This window comes from Pezoporus wallicus, unplaced genomic scaffold, assembly GCF_028554395.1.
Source record: "Pezoporus wallicus isolate ANWC-B61680 ecotype Strahan unplaced genomic scaffold, APGP_CSIRO_Pwel_v1 contig_4191, whole genome shotgun sequence".
Taxonomy (NCBI): Eukaryota; Metazoa; Chordata; class Aves; order Psittaciformes; family Psittacidae; genus Pezoporus; species Pezoporus wallicus.
This window is the reverse complement of record NW_026641383.1, coordinates 2618643-2629223: the sequence shown is the minus strand read 5'-3', so window position 1 is coordinate 2629223 and position 10581 is coordinate 2618643.

Below are 10581 nucleotides of genomic sequence, written 5' to 3'. Positions count from 1 at the left end.
GAAGTGTTGTCTTAATATGAACAAAAAGTATGTTATTCAAACTTTGAGAGATTTAGAGAAGGAATGGGCTTGTATAGGTTTACAAGAACAGAACTTAGATAAAACTGAACTTATTTTGCAGCAAGTCTCTAAAACTTATCCCCATTGGGAAAAACCAGCCTATCTTTTTTTAATGAACTCAGTATTTCTTCAAAACCTGATGTCCCTGAGTAGCTTTGTTACCATAGTTTCGCCTGCCTGAACTTCACTTTGTAATTCCCTGTTATCTCCAGTGTGTTTCTTTCCTGATTTTTACCAGTGTGTGCTGCTGCCAGTTCTTGTTAGCAGGCATGTCCAGTTACTGTCCTCCATTTGTGGGTGTATGGTGAAGGGTTTCCTAATTTCAGTAAACTCTAATGATTTCACTTGTCACATCTTTGGTATTAGCTTTCTGCTGACTTGTATGTGCATATGCAAGTTTCAGGTAAAAGTATTTCACTTTTCCTAAAACCACGTTGTGATGGGAAAATGTTGGCTTTGTCCAGGTTAACAACAAAAAAAGCCCCTGTGGGGCCATTTGCGAAGATGCTCTGTTTTCTTCAATTTTGGAATGAGGAATTCCTGTCTGACAAGTTCAGGTCAGTTGCATTAATCCTAATCTGGGGACTGCTCCTGGAAACTAGAGGCTGGTTTGCAGAGAGGTGCTAAAACCTTATGTCTTTACTGGTCCTGCCACCAACTGCTGTCCAAGCAAGGTGCAGGAGGAAGAGGAAACAGCCAAAGATGAGGCAGTGTGGAAGCCAGAGGCTACTGAGAGTAGAGAGAACCTGGGCTTAAAGGAGAGGTGAGGAACGACACTGTGGCTGGGATGAGATAGTGAGACATGGCAAACATGCAGACCCGGCACCTTTACCAAAGTTTATCTGCCTCTTCAGTGTGCTGGGGAATGCAGAGTCCTCTACTGCAGCGAGTCCCATGTTAGGGGGTGGGCAGGTCTAAAAGGTCCACATGGATCCAAACTGGACCTTGCTATACTTCTGTGCTACTACAGTGTTACAGTTATTTATAATAAGAAATTACAGCTTCCCAAAATCTAGAAGCACAGCCCCTCCAAATAACAGCTTGTGTCAGAATAATTATATTGGGAGAGCTTAATCCCAAATTTGAAAGGGAAATGAAATGCAAATTTGCCTGTTATTGTCGAGCAGCTCTGTTTCGAAGCGTATGAAGGGACAGAGTTTGGGCTGAGAGTCTTTGGACTTTTTCTGTCATCCAGGATTCCAGCTAAATACAAGTGAGAGAAAATTGTCCTTAGTGACTCCTGGGTATCTGAATTGATTAAACCAGCTAAGGACAAAGAGGGAAGGCACCTGTGGGTAGAAAAGGCTCACAGGCTATTAAACCTTAACCCTTGTGGAATGGAGAAATCATTAATGCCTTGTAGCAGAGCAGGGCCAGCAGGAAAATTGCAGTAGACCATAAACTCAATGTGTCTGTGGAAGTCCATGGTTTTAATAGGTCACTGATCCTCAGCTCTAGCCTCCCTTCAAATTTAGCCTTCTATCTCAGGTTTAGCAATGACCAGCAGGGATGAAAGCACAGTAACCAATAGTAATAAACTGGAAGGTGCATGAAACTGTTAAAAAGCTCACTTGCAGTAAAGCAGCCTGTAGGTTTGACCAGTGGGAATCTGTCTCCCTGTGAAGGAGGCGTCTTGCTTGGCAGCTTGGCACAGGGAAGGTGCCCCAGCATGGCCAGAGCCATGGGGATGCCCTGGTGAGGGGGGTTCCCAGTGCTGTGAGCTGGCACCAAAGCTGCTGAGCCCAAGATATCAAGATCCCCGAGCAAGGGCTAATGAGAACTGACCATCTGTCAAGAACGTGCCGTGCTAACCTCTGGCGCAGGTGTACGTGCAAGTTACACTTTGGCTTGGCAAGCAAGTGGCAGGTTGTGTAGCATCTTAGATGTACGTAGGTCTGCAAGTGCTCTTCCAAGGGATCTAGGCTACATATTTGGTGGAAGGCAAAGATTTATGAGATCCAGCTGTCCTTAAGACTTGATGCTTTGCTTTCAAGCGTAATATTTAGTATATGATTTTTTTTGACACAAGTAATCCCATCTGCTTGCGTGCATAGCACAATGCTGAGAGCATATTCTGAACTAATTTTAAATGTTGTCCCTCTCCGGGTGCATCCCGGCAGGAGGGAACAGGGGAACTACCGCTCTGCAATCTTGGCTGCAGCTTTGAAAAGCTGGCAGTGCACAGTTCAAAGAATCAATTCAAGTGCTTTGAGTCTAAAATCACTGTTCAAAGATGGCCTCCGTTAGCTTTGTGCTGTAAATAAAATATACCCACCAAAAGGTATGCTGGGCACCAGAAATCTGTGGAAATAGGGTTTCTTTCTGAATCAAGCAGAGACTAAGGGCAGAAATACAGGTACCTGTGAGGGAAAACAAAATTCCTGAGTGCAGCACTGAGCTCTTGGTGGTATTTCTATTATGTACTTGGCCTGCAGCAAAAATGTCCATTACACCACCAACTCCAGGGGTAGCCCCTATTGAGCCTGCATGATGGTGATCCAAATTAGAGCAAGGATTAATAAACAACACTTCTTAAAGCTCCATAGACCTCAAGAAGCTGAAATGTGTGTTACATCTGGGTACCTAATGTTGGGATTCACACCATTTGTTGTTTTGAATATCAGGGAATGCATTTGCCTCATGAGTAGCTGGTCTGATGAAAATACGTGATGGTTTGCAAAGCAGGAGTTTGCAAAAAGCAAAGAGAGCCGGAGGGAAGCACAGGTGAAGGGTAGTGCTGCCCTTGTTCAGGGAAGGTGGGTGGCTTTATCTGTGTACCTAGGAAATGAAAGACAGTTCCTGGCTGGAGAGGAAAGCTGTTGCTAGTGCCTGTACTATGCTGCGTCTCCTCAGCAGATTGGATTTCTGCTTCTCCCAGGCTAAACAAGAAACTTAATCAGACCAAAAGCTGCCTATGGCAACCTAGCCTGCTCTATTTATAGTCCTTTTTTCTCTTGCTCAAGACTGACACCTTGCCTCTGCAGGCTGAAGAAGTGTGCTCTAAATAAAATCATAATGCACGGGGCCAAATCCTCTGACGCAGCGCTCTGGAAAACCCCTGCCTTGCCCAGGGCCAGGGAGTGGAATGTGCTACTGAGTTTAGTGGCTCTGCCACAAGTGACCACATTCAGACAGTATATCTGCTTGACAGCTACCGCTTGTTTCCTGTGCAGACCATCCCTGTTTATGGGCATGACTGCAGCCAGAATACAGGTACGTGTGACGCAGTTGTGGTGGTTGCCCAAATCCTCAGCTATTACAGATCAGGTGGGTTTTCTTTCTTTCGCATCAATATAGTGAAATATTTGGCTCTCACCATTTGTACGGCTCCTTGGAGATGACAGCCCTCCAAGGTTTCTGTGCAGGTGGTCTGTATTTGGCAGTTGTCAGTGAAAAGGCAGGGACCTATAGGGATAGCAGGGGGCCTATAGGGATGCTGGGGAGGGACTCTTCATTAGGGACTGTAGTGATAGGACAAGGGGTAACGGGTTAAAACTTAAACAGGGGAAGTTTAGATTGGATATAAGGAGGAAATTCTTTCCTGTTAGGGTGGTGAGGCACTGGAATGGGTTGCCCAGGGAGGTTGTGAATGCTCCATCCCTGGCAGTGCTCAAGACCAGGCTGGAGGAGGCCTTGGGTGAGATGGTTTAGTGTGAGGTGTCCCTGCCCATGGCAGGGGGGTTGGAACTTGATGATCTTAAGGTTTTTTCCAACCCTAATGGTTCTATGATTCTATGAAGTTTTGCAGGATCCTGCAGCAAAGGGGATCATAACAGAGTATCTTTTCCCTGTAATCCTCTTCAGTGTTACACTCTTTACTAGTCGTTCTGGACCAGCTAGCAACTAGCCCAGTAACTTGCTGGTGGGATTCAGGACTATAGCATGAGCAGGAGGTGTTCCTAATAGGCAGCCTGTGTATGGCAGCCCTGCTTTGGAGACCAGCTCCATTGAACAGTGTGATCATGAGCTATGCCATTTGGTCTCTGAGCCAGAGAACAAGCCTGGTTAGATTAGTATTAAAGCTACAGCCTCCGGGACAGATGTGTCTGCTCCAGTTTTCTCTACTCCCAAGAGATCTCCTTCCCTCCTGACTGTACTCCCCTGCCTCCACAATGGTAGTAAATCTTTAGTCACCATCTCCAGATCTGCGGATGTGGAGAGAGAGCTGGGCTGCAGAACCATGTGGAGGTACCTCTAAGTTCCCTCCTCTATTGAGCATGGCAGTAAAAACAGCCTGTGCAGAAGGCACAAACTGGGGTTCCCATCCCAGACCAATGGCTTCTCGAGCTCTTGTCAGTGTGCAAGAGGCCACCCAAGGCTGCCAGCCTCTCGGGATACTTCCTGATCAGAACATTATGCCCTGACCTTCTTAAACATGGCAGTGAAGCTGAAGTTTTTCATCGCTCTGAAAAGCCCATCAGCAACATAAATAATGCAAGCACAGGCAAGCTCTCCTGAGCTGCTTGGGATTTGAAGGTTATGAAACATTTAAGATATTCTCTGAAGCCAGAGGACGTGTGGGCTGCAGAAGGCATTAAGGCCCTCAGAACTGCAAAGCAATTGAGCCCTAATGGGACATCTTTGTGTGGCAGTGATTCAGAAACAGTAGCTCAGCCTGATTACCAGATTGCATATAGCAGTTGCCCACTCTTTGACTGATCCAGTCTTGCAGTTGAAACTACTTTCAAGTAAATTACTGGTTAAGTCTACAAGTCCCAGCTGCTTCCAGTTCCTTCTCTTACAAGTGCAGGCTGCTTACATGAAAACCCACCATGGGCAATACTTGTGTTTCATAACATACCGAGGACCTGATTTTTTTGTGTGAACATTTCTGTCAGCATAGAAATGCTGCTTTATCCTCACTTAGCACAGATGTGAGGCACAAAGCCCTGAGCTGTTCTTATTTGTAGATATGCTGGGAGCACTAAAGGAACTGCACCCTCTTGCCCTCTTCCTTGTGTCATGGAGCATAATGGAAACATGCACCTCTTATACTACAGTTGTAGCTGTTTCTGGCTCTGGCTGGAGCACCTCTCCTATAGAGACAGGCTGAGAGAGCTGGGATTGTACAGCCTGGAGAAGAGAAGGTTCCAGGAGACCTTACAGTAGCCTTCCAATACCTAAAGGGGGCCTACAAGAAATCTGAGAGGGACTTCTTACAAGGACATGTGGAGACAGGACAAGGAGGAATGGCTTTAAACTGATAGAGAGGAGATTTAGATTAGATATAAGGAAGAAGTTCATTACTGTGAGGGTGCTGAGGCGCTGGCACAGGTTGCCCAGAGAAGCCGTGGCTGCCCCATCCCTGGCAGTGTTCAAGGCCAGGTTGGACGGTGCTTACAACAACTTGGTCTAGTGGAAGGTGTCCCTGCCTATGGCAGGGGGCTGGAACTGGATGAACTTTAAGGTCCCTTTCAACTCAAACCAGTTTGGGATTATGCTGGGATGTTGCTCCAGCCCATCCTGCATCTGTCTGCCAGAAATACTTCAACACTAGTGATGTCCTCTATATACTGAAGGTTTTCCCTCCTAGTCTCTCAATTTTTTGTCTTTTGCTTATTGATTTCTGAGGCAGAGACAATTTTCTTAGGAATATTTCCAGCTTGGAGCACTGTGAGCCTCAGGTTTCTAGGCAGCACTGCAGCAATAATGAAAAATACCAATAAAAGGTAGGTGCAGCTAATGGAATCTGTTCTGTTCAGCTGCATCCCATGCTAAACCTTTCATTTTCTGAGTCATCAATCTTCCTGCAGAGATGACAGAATCTCTCCTTCATGCTTCTTTCTGGCATAGCTCAACCAGGCAGGACTTTCTGGCCTGTTCACCAGATGTGGAAGATAGACCCTGCTGCCTTACAGAAGTACACACTGGCATGGGCCTGTGGCATCTTCATATCCAGTAGTGTTTTCCCTTTCTGACATTCACATTCCCTTCCTCCCACAGCCTGCTGTTGCAGAGTGTATGAGAAACATAAAAGCAGTCATACTGGGTTAGACCAAAGAGCTTTCCAGCTTCATAGCCTGCCTCTTCAGGGGCTATGTCAAGATAAATAAATGTAAAAAAACCCTTTAAGATGACAACTGCAATTTGGGTCCTAAGTTTAATTTACTCCTAAAGTTGTCCTAGGCTTTCCACTAAAATTAAGTTGGAATATGAAATATATGGTTCTATTGAATTCATGCACAGAAGCTAACAAGTAAGAATGGTGTCATTTAGAAATAAACCTCAGCTTCTAATACAATTTACTTCAACAATCTTAGGGAGAGGGACAGCTATAAAAAATTACAGCTTTCCACACTAATTGGAAGAAATGCAATCTTAGAACAGCATCAGAACAAATACTCTACACATGGTAGATTGCTTTCAATTTATTTCTACAGTTTCCATATATAAATGCATATAACCTAATAGATATATCTACATTCAGCAAATAAAGCTTTGTATGTAAAGTAACCAGATATGGTGGCCAGGACTTCACCACATCCTGTCATTTAATCTAGTTGGCATGAACACAAGCTCTTTTGATCTGTACTAACTATCTTTATCTCAGTGTAGATCTCACCCTCCCTATCTGTTATGTCAAAAAAGCTTTAATCAGAGGGTTTAAGCTAGTCTTATTGAATTATATTATTTTTCCTCCCTAAAACAAAGCTACATCAAACTCAGTTTCCTTCTTTCCATGTACTTTCACATCTGTATTTTGATTAGAAATGTTATATTTTCAAAAGGGCAAAGAGTCTGTGTTTAGTAGGTTTAAAGCCCTCTAATTTAATTTGAGTGCAGAAAAAAAAAGAGATTTCCAGAGCACTTTAACTGAGAGGTGAGTCTAAGTTCACTTGGGCTTACGCTGCCACATACGCTGTCCCCAAATCCAGCAAACTGTATCACAAGATGGAAAATTCTGGAGGTTACTCTTCTTTTCCAGTGTCCTAAGTGTCACTGCTATAGGCTTTTAAGTTCCTGAAGATGTGAGACATTCCTGTGAGTTAGCCTCAAGACTCCATTCCCCTTCTTACCCTATCTAGTGGCAGGACACAAACCTGGCAGCCAGATATCTTGGGCTCTCATTCTGGACTCACCATCTGCCTTGTAATAAATCACTGTAAAATGTCTATTCCTGACCTGCCTCCCTGCTCCCTGCATATATCTGGTCTCTGTAGAATACAGGCAGAGGCATAACTTACAATGAATATGCCATTGAGCCACGAAGCTGCCTGTAACTGTCCTTTTGTGAATGTCTGTCTTCTGACATACCAAAGGAAACATCAGATACTCACCCCTCTTCCACTGAGTGGCAAGTGCACGTAGGCAAGCAGGTACTGGCCAACAGATGGATATTCATGCTTCAGCTTACTCCTGCTACACCCTCTTCTGGTAACTTCCTGGTCTGCCCACACAGAGCAAAATTTATTACATTACATTGCAAAGAAACAGGCCTCAATCACAAAATGCCTACCTCAGAAATGCCCCATGCGGCTGAGATCCTTCAGAAAAAAAGTGTACTACATATGTCTCCCAAACTGGTCTGCTCACTCCAACCTGGGATTTTAAAAGGTACTGTCTCACACTCTGCTTTTTAATGATTTTGGCCACAACTTGACTTTAAATATGCCTGGTCAGGAACTGTTGTGAAGTGATCTGCAGCTCAGGTAACACCGGTGCAGACTAACTCACTCCTGAAATAGTTTCAAATGTGATGTTGCACAAGTTTAGACGAATACATTTTTAAATGCAAGCTACAGACAGAGGTAACGCAAAATTCCTCAGTTTAGTTTCATCACAGTGTAGCTGTACTTTGACTGACTTGATCTCATTTAAGTCTGCTTTGGTTTAGCATTTTCAGTATGCTTGCTGAATCTCTAGAGGTTTAAGACACAGACTCACAGGATAAAAGGGCAGGTTCTCTGTGCTTGGATGTACTGGCTTTCCAGTAATTGCCAGAAAGGGCTTATGGTGGACTCCTGATAAAAGTGTCTACTTAGAAAGGCTGAATTATTTAATGAAGTAGCTCTGCTGCTCCCATTAAAGCTCACATTAAAAGGCCAAAAAGAGTAATTAGTGTCAGAAGAAGCCGGACTTGCAGACAAAGCAATTCTACTGCCTCATTTTCTCCCTTAGGATGACTATAGATGCCTATTACAACCACCTTTTGCTTTTGGTCTGATTTTAGCGTCTGTATTTTTATTCTGCCGATGATTTATTAACCCTTCTGTTACAAGTAGGTTCTAGCACCCTTGTTTGATTCATAGCAGATTCACAGCAGAAGAACTTAGGCTATTTGTTTTATCTTCTATGTGAGTATCTTCAAAAGCTTTTTCAGGGGCATTGTTTCTGGGAGTTGGAGTTGCCACAGCTCATCTGTAAGTCAGGCTGTGGTGCTTTGCATGACCCAGGCTGTAGGGCATAGTGATTCCATTGAGGTCCAGACTACAGGATTTGGCCTCCACATCTACTCTACAAAGAATACTGACTCTGCAGGAGTCAATATATAGTATGTACAATGAATAAGATACATAATAACAAAGGAGTAATTACATTAAAGATGCCTGTCACTTCGACTACTTTGGAGAAAATACTCAGGATCGTTTTCTGTTGTTTTGGGAATGACAGAGAAAAATCAATAATCATTCATAGGCCTCTCAAATGAAACAGCTTCCATTAAATGCCAGATGGCAATAGAGCTTTTCTTGGATAGATTTTTTTATAGATATCTGTACATAAAATCATAATACATTTTCAGAGTGGCACCAACACAAAACAATTGAATTACATGAACCGTATCTCAATCAGGTTTTGGCTGGGATAAATGTAAATCCTTAACTCCTCACTCTTTGCTCTTGAAAACCAAACAACCAACACAGCCATTTTAAGCAGAAAAGGAAAGCTTCAAGAAATTCCAAGGCTTACAGCTCTCAGTATAGGAACTCCAGTTAACTGAACAGTATAAATCTGTTCTACTTTGCACCCAGAAGCCTATCTATAACAAACGTAAACCACTAGAAGGAGACAGAGAGCCACATTGTACTATCATGAAATTCTCTAAGTACAACCTGTACTGCATTAATGTTCTACGTGGTTACAATCTTCTACAAACAGTTGGCTGATTCTGAACGTTGATCAACATGTGTCACATTTTCCTTTGATCTTGTAACTGAAACAAAATATTTGGTTTAGGAAATAAGACTGGCAGAAACTTCTACCGAACATTTGGTAAATCAATTAGTCTGTTAATCAACTTCCCTCTCTGTATTTCCCAACCTGTGACATGTGAATACCGAGGTAAGAATGAACTAAACATATGTCAAGTGTTCTGAGGTCCTTAATAAACACTTGGCACACTGAAAGTGCAAAGTGGTGCTTTCTTTAGGAGGGCAGGTCTTGCTATTTCTCTGTTTCCCTTCATTTGTTGCATTTCTTTATTTTTTGAAAATACAATCTCTCCTAAATTCCCTTTAACCTACAGTAGTTGTTCTAGTAAAAATGAACAAGAAAAAATCATTAAGACTATGGTTTTTGAAAGTAAGAAATGGTTATGAAAATTCAGAGAAACATTTTATTATTACAATGAAATGTTAACAGTAAGCATACCACTCCCTACCCAAGTGGTTCTACTATGCATACGTGCATCCCACAGACAGCTGAAAGACTCTTACAGAATCCCCGTGTTTGCTGCTTTCATAAACACTCTGTTAGAAACAAGTATCTGTATTATTTTTGCAGCCATTTTTGGTTGAAACTGAAACCCTAAATCTCTGCATCTCCTGGAGGAAAAGGAGACGACAAGATGTAAACAAGTAACGACTCCATCTGAAGATCTTTAGATATACTTCCAACCGGGAGTAGGGCGACTCTCATTTGCAGCTCATACTGATTTAATTAGAAGAGACATAGTATAGCACTCAGATGTAAACCAAGTTATTAAAAGGAAGCTCACTTTTGCAACTATTTTGAATTGCACAGGGAGGTACACTCAAGCTACATAAGACCCCACACTTGTAGTCCTGCTCTCCCTATGAGTATATTCTTCCCCCTTCACCACTCTTGACCTTGTCCTTCTTCAGACTGGACCTGTTTTCCTCTAGAAACCCTGATGCTGAGTAAGCCAGCTCTGCACATTCCCCCCAGGCAACAACCAGCCACAGTCTAATCAGCCGCATGCACTCCTGCATAACCTGTAGCTGAGAACAGGCCCTCTTTAACCACACTGAAAAGTTCCAGTGATCCTATCTCGATCTGCCTTGAAGGAGAGAGGCTGCAGGCTTGATTTACAATGATGTTCAGCTGGAGCTCTGAACAGAAAGGAGGCGAAAGAGGTCTTTGGCTAGTAATACCAATACTTTTGATGTGGATGCTGGCTTCTGTTTTACTCTTTATCAGAATGTAAATCTGTAAAACGTGGATCTTATCTTTGGGAGCCACAGCTGTGTTTGTGCAGGCTTCCACTCGGCAAGCTCCTGCAGTGCAGAACTACTAACCCACTGCATTTTGAACCCAGATTTATTTGCTGAAATCTTGAGAAGA